Genomic DNA, 12,129 nt, shown 5'->3' with positions numbered 1-12,129 from the left:
GCGCGACGTCTCGCACCGTGGGAAGTCGTTAAAGTGACAGTATCACCTCAAAATCTCTCATCAGCCGTTAAAATTTTCACCGAAAACCAGCTTAATTTTTCGAACCGTGTCCACTTCGATGTGCCTCACAGGTTTAGAAAAAATTTTGATCAAACAAAGCGCCAGTCTCTCAGCAACTTCTCAGACAAAGGAATTCCGACAAGGGGCTGGACGACTTCTCCCACAAGGAGTGCTCACAGGCGAATGACGTCACCGACAGGCGTGGAAAAACTCACGCATGCGCACGAGGGTTCAAGCATGTCTGACGTAAAAACATATGAATGAAATCCATATAGTTTTTGAAAAAAATAAAAAGGACCTATACTTTATTGACAGACCTCGTAAGTAATTGGACAAACTATATTTATGGATTGTTTTTAATACAAATCATCACTTTTACAGTCAGTTTTCATGAGACAAGTCAGGGGATTGACACAAACATTTCCAACTTGCTGAAAACATCTTGGACTTCATTTCCATCCGTCACTGACTAATGTGTGGTACCAATATCTGTCTCTTTCATCATCTGTCATATTGTATTATGATGGAGTGGCATTAAGAAGACAAAAAAAGAAAAGATCTCAACGTTCAGCTTCAGCTTCAGATGGCACATGAGACTCACACCTTGATCTCCTATTAGAATGTGCTTGAGAGGTGTCTTGGGATATAGCAGGACATGTGCCATGTGTCATATACTGTTAGAGCTGAATTGATCTCTGAAATAATCATATTTATTCTGTAATTCTGTATAATTGTGTTCAATGACATTGTTTGTCTGTCCAAATGTAAAGCAGATGAGACATTATTCATCTGTTATAACAGAGCCAAACAAGACTTTCCAAGATGTCCATGATTTCCCGAAACCAGTTCCACTTTGATGTTTTGTGCTATGGCAAAGTGCAGGTAGATTCAAGGTGGAAAAAAAAAAACCTCATAACTCTACAGCCGTTCAAAAAGTACTCCATCCCACCACTGGCCCAGCTGTTGTCTAAATAATTGTGTCAAAACCTTCTATTCCTCTCCAAGAGTGCCCCTCTAAAGCAGTTAGCCGCCTCCCCCACACGGTCCTGGGTATCATCATTTTCAAGCAACCATCCATCTTCAGACTGCGATTAATTCTCTTCATTTCCGAGTACAGGCCATAAATCCTGGCACACTTAATTAATTTCACGGCCAACGCGGGGCTCCCGTAAAGCGGGGATTGTTCTCGCAAAAGCCCATATTAATTATGCTATTTTACAGCCATCTCATTGAAGGCTGTGTTTCATTTTTCATAATTACATTTTCAACAACAATGGGGGCAACAAAAGGAGTCTAATTATGGATTTGGCGCCACGCTCCCTTGTAATAAGTCAATGTTAGCGCCGGCCCACGGTGCGGAGCTAAGGCGTTACGACACAATCAATGTGTGCTGTTATATTACTGTTACTGTAAGTGTGAGTTTGGCTGGGAGGACAGTCATAACACGCAACATATTGAAAACATTTGGTTGCCCTGCTGGCGTAAATTGTGTTGATGAAGTTAGCGGAGATTATTGTCACGTTGAAGCTCCAGCGATCATTACTCTTGTGATGTTGCTCATTGGGTCTCTGCGGCGGAGCTTGTCAGCTGCTCTCCTGATGTGCAGGCTGTCAGTGCCTCAACTCACCGCTGTACAAAACATAAGCATGTGTCCCCAAGCTGCATAAAATAAACACTAGATGGCCAGTTGTGCTCCACACGACCTTTGGATGAATTAGTTACTTGAATGGCTCCTGGGCTCACCTGTGTCATTAGTTTGTAATTTTAGACAAGTCAAAAGCTAAAGATGCATGAAATGGTCTCCATTTGGATTTGAAAATGCCAAACATGAAGGAGAATCCCCCCCAACCCCACTCCTACTCCTACATCAGAGGTACCATCACCATCATACTCTAAATCTCTACAGACAGTCCTGGAATTCCTGTATTGGAATACTAACTTCACATGACATCACATGGCTCCATCTTAAACATTGCTGATTTTATGCTAGTTGGAAATAGTGACAATCACTTGGCCCATATATGGTGCATCTGCAAAGTATTCACAGCACTTCACTTTTTCCACATTTTGTTATGTTACAGCCTTATTCCAAAATGGATGAAATTCATTTTTTCTTCAAATTTCTACACACAATACCCCATAATGACAATGAGAAAACAATTCTTGAGATTTTTGCAAATTTATTAAAATAAAGAAATCACATTGAGACACCTGAGCTCAATTTTGGAGAACCTTCCAGAATGACAACCATCTCTGCAGCAATCCACCAATCAGGCCTGTATAGTAGAGTGGCAAGATGTAAGCCACTCCTTAGTAAAAGGCACATGGCAGTCCACATGGAGTTTGCCAAAAGGCACCTGATCGACTCTCAGACCATAAGAAATAAAATTCTCTGGTCTGATGAGACAAAGATTGAATTCTCTGGCGTGAATGCCAGGTGTCATGTTTGGAGGAAACCAGGCACCATCCCTACAGTGAAGCATGGTGGTGGCAGCATCATACTGTAGGGATGTTTTTCAGCAGCAGGAACTGGGAGACTAGTCAGGATTGAGGGAAAGATGAATGCAGCAATGTACAGAGACATCCTGGATAACCTACTCCAGAGCACTCTTGACCTCAAACTGGGGCAACATTTCATCTTTCAGCAGGACAGTGACCCTACGTACACAGCCAAGATATCAAAGGATTGCCTAAATCCAATTGAACATCTATGGAGAGATCTGAAAATGGCTGTGCACCGACACTCCACATCCAGCCTGGTGGAGCTTGAGAGGTGCTGTAAAGAGGAATGGGCAAAACTGCCCAAAGATGGGTGCACCAAGCTTGTGACATCATATTCAAGATGACTTGAGGCTGTAATTGCTGCCAAAGGTGCATCAACACAGTATTTAGCAAAGGCTGTGAATACTTGCAAAAAATTTGCAAAAAAAATGTGAGGTACACCCTGGACAGGACGCCAGTCTATTGCAGGGCCACATATAGATGGACAAACGCATTCACGCCTGAACTCACACCTACAGTCAATTTAAAGTTACCAATACACCTAAACCACATGTCTTTAGACCCAAGCAAACACAGGGAGGATGTTCAAAAATTCCACACAGAAAGGGCGGGAAGCAATCCCACAACCTTCTTATATATGAATATATTTATATGTCTCTCTCTCTCTCTATATATATATATATATGCGAGGTCTGTTAGAAAAGTATCGGACCTTTTTTTTTTTTTTCAAAAACCTGATGGATTTGAATCACGTGTGCTTGCATGAGCCAACCTTGAACCTTCGTGCACATACGTGAATTTTTTCACGCCTGTTGATTGCGTCATTTGCTGGCAAGCAGCATTTGTGTGAGGTCGTGTGTCGTGCTCTCGTCGGATTTTCATTGCAAGGAAAAAGACGGAACAACTGGAGCAGCGCAACGGCATCAAATTTTGCCAGAAACTGGGCGACAGCCAGGTTTATATATATATATATACGAGGGCTGTCCATAAAGTATAGGTCCTTTTTATTTTTTTCAAAAACTATATGGATTTCATTCATATGTTTTTACGTCAGACATGCTTGAAACCTCGTGTGCATGCGTGAGTTTTTCCACGCCTGTTGGTGACGTCATTCGCCTTGGAGCACTCCTTGTGGGAGGAGTCGTCCAGCCCCTCCTCGGAATTCCTTTGTCTGAGAAATTGCTGAGAGACTGGCGCTTTGTTTGATCAAAATTTTTTCTAAACCTGTGAGGCACATCGAAGTGGACACGGTTCGAAAAATTAAGCTGGTTTTCGGTGAACATTTTAAAGGCTGATGAGAGATTTTGAGGTGATACTGTTGCTTTAAGGACTTCCCACGATGCGAGACGTCGTGCAGCGCTCTCAGGTGCCGTCGTCAGCCTGTTTCAAGCTGAAACCCTCCACATTTCAGGCTCTATTGATCCAGGACGTCGTGAGAGAACAGAGAAGTTTCAGAAGAAGTCGGTTTCAGCATTTTATCCGGATATTCCACTGTTAAAGGAGATTTTTTAATGAAAGACGTGCGGATGGGTCCGCGCGTCAGGACGCAGCCGGCGCGGTGCGGTGGGACGCAGGAAAAACACCTCCATGTTGATAACCATTTGTAAAATCCAGGTGGCTTTTGATGGCTTTCAGTGGAGTGAGTATATGAGAAATTGTTCAACAGCTGGACATGTTCCAACTTGTCCTTAAGGCTTCCAACAGAGGTGTTTTTCCTGTGGTGGAGCGTCGCGGTGGCTGCGAGTCGACGCTGCAATCCGCCCGCACGTCTTTCATTAAAAAAATCTCCTTTAACAGTGGAATATCCGGATAAAATGCTGAAACCGACTTCTTCTGAAACTTCTCTGTTCTCTCACGACGTCCTGGATCAATAGAGCCTGAAATGTGGAGGTTTTCAGCTTGAAACAGGCTGACGACGGCACCTGAGAGCGCTGCATGACGTGTTGCTCCGTGGGAAGTCCTTAAAGCGACAGTATCATCTCAAAATCTCTCATCAGCCGTTAAACTTTTCACCGAAAACCAGCTTAATTTTTTTAACCGTGTCCACTTCGATGTGTCTCACAGGTTTAGAAAAAATTTTGATCAAACAAAGCGCCAGTCTCTCAGCAACTTCTCAGACAAAGGAATTCCGACGAGGGGCTGGACGACTCCTCCCACAAGGAGTGCTCACAGGCGAATGACGTCACCGACAAGCGTGGAAAAACTCACGCATGCGCACGAGGGTTCAAGCATGTCTGACGTAAAAACATATGATTGAAATCCATATAGTTTTTGAAAAAAAATAAAAAGGACCTATACTTTATGGACGGCCCTCGTGTGTGTATATATATCAATCAATCAATCAATTTTTTTATATAGCGCCAAATCACAACAAACAGTTGCCCCAAGGCGCTTTATATTGTAAGGCAAGGCCATACAATAATTATGTAAAACCCCAACGGTCAAAACGACCCCCTGTGAGCAAGCACTTGGCTACAGTGGGAAGGAAAAACTCCCTTTTAACAGGAAGAAACCTCCAGCAGAACCAGGCTCAGGGAGGGGCAGTCTTCTGCTGGGACTGGTTGGGGCTGAGGGAGAGAACCAGGAAAAAGACATGCTGTGGAGGGGAGCAGAGATCGATCACTAATGATTAAATGCAGAGTGGTGCATACAGAGCAAAAAGAGAAAGAAACAGTGCATCATGGGAACCCCCCAGCAGTCTACGTCTATAGCAGCATAACTAAGGGATGGTTCAGGGTCACCTGATCCAGCCCTAACTATAAGCTTTAGCAAAAAGGAAAGTTTTAAGCCTAATCTTAAAAGTAGAGAGGGTGTCTGTCTCCCTGATCTGAATTGGGAGCTGGTTCCACAGGAGAGGAGCCTGAAAGCTGAAGGCTCTGCCTCCCATTCTACTCTTACAAACCCTAGGAACTACAAGTAAGCCTGCAGTCTGAGAGCGAAGCGCTCTATTGGGGTGATATGGTACTACGAGGTCCCTAAGATAAGATGGGACCTGATTATTCAAAACCTTATAAGTAAGAAGAAGAATTTTAAATTCTATTCTAGAATTAACAGGAAGCCAATGAAGAGAGGCCAATATGGGTGAGATATGCTCTCTCCTTCTAGTCCCCGTCAGTACTCTAGCTGCAGCATTTTGAATTAACTGAAGGCTTTTTAGGGAACTTTTAGGACAACCTGATAATAATGAATTACAATAGTCCAGCCTAGAGGAAATAAATGCATGAATTAGTTTTTCAGCATCACTCTGAGACAAGACCTTTCTGATTTTAGAGATATTGCGTAAATGCAAAAAAGCAGTCCTACATATTTGTTTAATATGCGCTTTGAATGACATATCCTGATCAAAAATGACTCCAAGATTTCTCACAGTATTACTAGAGGTCAGGGTAATGCCATCCAGAGTAAGGATCTGGTTAGACACCATGTTTCTAAGATTTGTGGGGCCAAGTACAATAACTTCAGTTTTATCTGAGTTTAAAAGCAGGAAATTAGAGGTCATCCATGTCTTTATGTCTGTAAGACAATCCTGCAGTTTAGCTAATTGGTGTGTGTCCTCTGGCTTCATGGATAGATAAAGCTGGGTATCATCTGCATAACAATAAAAATTTAAGCAATACCGTCTAATAATACTGCCTAAGGGAAGCATGTATAAAGTGAATAAAATTGGTCCTAGCACAGAACCTTGTGGAACTCCATAATTAACTTTAGTCTGTGAAGAAGATTCCCCATTTACATGAACAAATTGTAATCTATTAGACAAATATGATTCAAACCACCGCAGCGCAGTGCCTTTAATACCTATGGCATGCTCTAATCTCTGTAATAAAATTTTATGGTCAACAGTATCAAAAGCAGCACTGAGGTCTAACAGAACAAGCACAGAGATGAGTCCACTGTTCGAGGCCATAAGAAGATCATTTGTAACCTTCACTAATGCTGTTTCTGTACTATGATGAATTCTAAAACCTGACTGAAACTCTTCAAATAGACCATTCCTCTGCAGATGATCAGTTAGCTGTTTTACAACTATCCTTTCAAGAATTTGAATATATATATATATATATATATATATATATATATATATATATATATATATATATATATATATATATATATATGGCATTTAAGTCCTACAGTCCCATCATTTTTGTTCAGATGGTCAGACTGTGAAAACAGGTCAGCAATGTGACTTTTATCCTCGAGTCCTGTGTCCCGCTGCTGTGCCGCCTGCTTCCCAGTGCCACAGGTCACCACTCAGTCATAACGGGTGACAGAGGCTCTCCTAACAGCCACCTACACACTTCAGCCGGCATCCAGCTGTCTGCCCACACACTCCGGGAACATTAATGATAACCTCTTCACTCAGCACCACGCTGCCATAAGTATGTTGTGATGCATAAGCTGTCATGGGCACTCAATTGGTGGTGAACGTTAAGACCCACACTTATTATCTCATGATGACCGTGTGTCACTTTGAGCATGTATGCGGCACATCAGCTTTGTTAGATGACATAGTGAACGTTCGCCATCTGAGAAAGAAAGATTTATGAATTAATTCAGTGTTGAACATGTTACATCTAGTGTGCGTAATCAGCCTGAGCTCCTGTGCACAGAGAAATATTTGACATTTTGTTACTGGTAGCTAGAGAAGGTACTCTCTGCATCTCTGCAAAGACACCAGCAAATTTTTGCTTCTCGTGATGGCTGAAATGCCAAGTCCCAACCTGTAGTGCCGCAAAAAATGAAGCCAATGCAGAAGTGCCAAATGTTGTAGTTCCAATCAATAGATGTTGCAGTGTTGCAGATGTTGAAGGCCCACACGTTAGAAAGTGTATGGTGATAGACTGGTGTCCTGTCCAGGGTGTACCCTGCCTCACACCCTGTGACTGCTGGGATGGGCAACATTACCTCAGAAACATTTTAACAACCTGGTATGAAAATACGGTTTTGATCTCCATAACTTGTGTCCATTCATGAAATGAACCACATTGTTTCAATTTACAACCTCACATCATAGACACTGATGTTAAATGTCCATGTCAGTAAGGTGCAACAGTGGTGAGCGTGGCTACACGCTAATTTTGTCATATTTATCGCATGTGTTACCTGAACCAGGATATTTGTGTGTACATGATAGCGAGAGATGCAAGACGGAGGGAAAGACAGCACTCTTGTAAAATGAGGGTTAGAAATCATGGAGGGGTCTAAAATTTTTATCTTAGGTGCACGTCCACTGTGAGAGACATAATCTAAAAACAAAATCCGGGAATCACAATGTATGATTTTTTAATAATTTATTTGTATGTTACTGCTGCAAATAAGTTTTTGAACACCTGTGAAAATCAATAGCCTTTGTTTGCAGTTACAGAGGTCAAACGTTTCCTGTAGTTTTTCACCAGGTTTGCACACACTGCAGCAGGGATTTTGGTCCACTCCTCCACACAGACCTTCTCCAGATCTTTCAGGTTTGGAGTTTCAGCTCCCTCCAAAGATTTTCTATTGAGTTCAGGTCTGGAGACTGGCCAGGCCACTCCAGGACCTTGAAATGCTTCTTATGGAGCCCCTCCTTAGTTGCCCTGACTGTGTGTTTGGGGTCATTGCCATGCTGGAAGACCCAGTCATGACCCATCTTCAATGCTCTTACTGAGGGAAGGAGGTTGTTTGCCAAAATCTCACATTACATGACCCCATCCATCCTCCCTTCAATACGGTGCAGTCGTCCTGTCCCCTTTGCAGAAGAGCACCGCCAGACTATGATGTTTCCACCCCCAAGCTTCACGGTTGGGATGGTTTTCTTGGGGTTGTTCTCATCTTCTAAACATGGTAAGTGGAGTTGATTCCAAAAAGCTCTATTCTGGTCTCATCTGACCACATGACCTTCTCCCATGCCTCCTCTGGATCATCCAGATGTTCACTGGTGAACTTCAAATGGTCCTGGACATGTGCTGGCTTGAGCAGGGGGACCTTGCTGCCCTGCAAGATTTTAAACCATGACAGCATCATGTGTTACTAATGTAATCTTTGTGACTGTGGTCCCAGCTCTCTTCAGGTCATTAACCAGGTCCTCCTGTGTAATTCTGATCTTTCTCAGAATCATCCTTACCCCACAAAGTGAGATCTTGCATGGAATCCCAGACCGAGGGAGATTGACAGTCATCTTGTGTTTCTTCCACTTTCTAATAAATAAACATAACAGTTGTTGTCTTCTACCAAGCTGCTTGCCTGTTGTCCTGTAGTCCATCCCAGCCTTGTGCAGGTCTACAGTTTTGTCCCTGGTGTCCTTAGACAGCTCTTTGGTCTTGGCTATGGTGGACAGGTTGGAGTGTGATTGATTGAGTGTGTCTTTTATACAGGTAACAAGTTCAAACAGGTGCAATTAATGCAGTTAAAGAGTGCAGAATAAGAGGGCTTCTTAAACATAAATTAACAGGTGTGTGTGAGCCAGAGTTCTTGCTGGTTGGCAGGTGTTCAAATACTTATTTGCAGCAGTAACATACAAATAAATTGTTAAAAAATCATACATTGTGATTTCCGGATTTATTTTTTTTTTTTAGATTGTCTCTCACAGTGGACATGCAACTAAGATGAAAATTTCAGACCCCTCCATGATTTCTAAGTGGGAGAACTTGCAAAACCGCAGGATGTGCAAATACTTATTTTCCTCACTGTAATTACTTTTGAGAGCGATGGATGGATTGATTGATTTTTTTTTATTTACAAATCTAGGTTTTCTTTATTAGGTGTTGGGGGTCACAAATATAATTAATTTGAGCATCTGACTCTCCGCTATGCCCACGATGCTAAGTACTGTCAGGGTCATAAAACTGGATAAAATTTTGTCACTGTATATAGGCCTCCTGGCCCATATTCTGATTTCTTAGATGAATTTGGTGTGTTCATCTCTAGTTTGTCAACTAGTGCAGATAACAGTTTGATTATTGGTGACTTTAACATTCACATAAATAAGCCCTCTGATCCCCTTAGCAAATTATTCATGCAAATTGTGGATGTGTTGCGATTCCAGCAATCCATTCAGGACCCAACACACATTAGTGGAAATACCCTGGATCTGGTTCTTGCACGTGGGTTTGCTGTCACAAATATCGACATCTTGCCTTTCGCATCTATAGTCTCAGATCACTCACTTATCAGGTTTACATTTATGCTGCCACGTTTAGTGGAACAACAATCTTGTCTACTACTGTGGCATCATATTAAACCCTCAACTATAACTGAATTCGAGGCTAAACTACCTGATATTTTAACTTCAAGTTTGGAGAACGCTAAATCAGTAGACAGCCTTGTGAATTGATTAAATTCAGCACTTAAAACTACACTTGGTAAGATTGCGTCTCTTCTTTTAAGGCCATGCCCACCCAAGGCACAGTCACCTTGGTTCAATGGTTACTTGCGTGACCTCAGGCAGAAGGCTAGAGGTTTGGAACGGAAATGGCATAGCGGGGTGCTATTTTAGATTATAAGCATACACTACTGGCCACAAAGTGGGCCTATTACTCTGATTTGATCAGTAAAAACAAACATAATTCAAAGTTCTTGTTTGACACGACCGCATTTCTTATTCACGGGCAGCCCCATGTTAGTCGTTCTCCCTTTTCAGCGCAGGATTTCTTGGATTTTTTCGAGAAGAAAATAGAAGATATTAGGGTGCGCATATCTCAGCACACTTCGGCCCAGCCATTAAAAGCTGCTATGGAGGTGGATGCTACCATTGAGATGTTACCTAGATTTACAGAATTTAATAGTATTTCATTTGGCGTGCTGATGAAACTCGTGGCGTCTACAAAAAGCACAACCTGTTTATTTGATCCTATACCAACAAAACTGTTTAAGGACCTGTGGCCCACTCTTGGGCCAACTGTGCTGGAAATTATCAATCTGTTATTACCCTCTGGATCTGTTCCAAAATGCTTTAAATCTGCAGTGATTAAATCATTACATAAGAAATCTAATCTTGACCCTAGTGTATTGAAAAATTGCAGGCTGATATCAACTTTATCATTCTGTTCCAAAATTTTAGAAAAGGTGGTTTCATGGCAGCTCGCAGACCACCTCACTGAGAATAAGTCTGCTTTTAGGATATATCACTCCACAGAGACAGCGCTCACTAAAGTAGTGAATGATGTGCAAGCAATGGACTCAGACACCACTATGGTTTTGGTGTTGTTAGGTCTCAGTGCTGTGTTTTATACTGTGGAACATCATATTTTGCTCGATAGGTTGGATAATCTTTTTGGGATTACTGGAAGTGCCCATGCGTGGTTGACGTCATACCTGTCCAGTCGTTCTCAATGTGTTTTGTATAATATAACAACACTACCTCTAACCTTAGTGTCATGAGATTTGGGGTTCCACAGGGATCTGTTTTAGGCACCTTGCTTTTCTGCCTATATGTAGCACCCCTTGGGCGTATACTGCGGAGTTTTGGGATTGCCTTTCATTGTTATGCTGATGATACTCAGTTGTACATGCCGATAACTGCTGGAAATTTCATTCCCATAAAATCCCTGGAGGACTGTCTTCTATCAGTGAGAAGCTGGATGTCTAGTAACTTCCTACTTTTAAACTCTGATAAGACTGAAATGATGGTTCTTGGTCCAGTGAGACATCGACATCAGTTTGACCAGCTGGTGCTCAGCCTGGGTTCATGTGTCATACATCAGATGGAAAAGTGAGGAACCTTGGGGTAATTCTTGATCCCACATTGTCCTTTGACCTCCACATTAGGGATGTTACTAGGACTACTTTTTTCTATCTGCGAAATATAGCGAGGATCCGCCTATGGCATCCTGTCTATGGCTGATGCTGAGACCCTGATTCATGCTTTTGTTTCTTCCAGACTAGATTATTGTAATGTTTGATTTTTGGGGTTACCGCAGTCCAGCATTAGGGGTCTTCAGCTGGTTCAGAACGATGCCATCAGACCTTTGACACGTAGCAGAAGGTCTGAACATATTACACCCATTTTGGCGTTGTTACACTGGCTCCCTGTCTCTGTGAGAGCAGATTTTAAGGTTTTGTTATTGACTTTTAAACTTGTTCATGGACTGGCGCCATCTTATCTGGCTGATCTGGTGGAACCTTACGTGCCGGCCCAAGCTTTGCGATGGCAGGATGCAGGACTTCTCTGTGTTCCCAGGGTGAAGAAGAAGTCAGCAGGTCAAAGAGCTTTTTCTCATCGTGCACCCACCCTGTAGAACAGTCTTCCTGCGACCATGAGGCAGTTGGAGTCCCTGGACATTTTTAAGTCAAGACTTAAAACCCATTTTTATTCTCTTTCTTATGAATAGTTTGTATTTTTTTTTATCTGTTTTATTCTTTTACTTATGTTTTTAATTATGTATTTGAATTTTTTTATTCATTTTTAATTATTTATTTAATTTTTATATTGAATTGTTCTGTGTGAGGCGCCTTCAGACCACTTTTGTTGTGATTTGGCGCATTATAAGATGATTAAATTGAAATTGAAAATTGTCTGTATTGGTAGTTGCCATCCAGGACACAAGGTGTTTTTGTGGTGTGGTGGATGCAGAAACATGTGACACAGTA

This window comes from Thalassophryne amazonica, chromosome 6 (assembly GCF_902500255.1).
Source record: "Thalassophryne amazonica chromosome 6, fThaAma1.1, whole genome shotgun sequence".
In the NCBI taxonomy this organism is placed as follows: Eukaryota; Metazoa; Chordata; class Actinopteri; order Batrachoidiformes; family Batrachoididae; genus Thalassophryne; species Thalassophryne amazonica.
Note: the sequence above shows the minus strand (reverse complement) of the source record.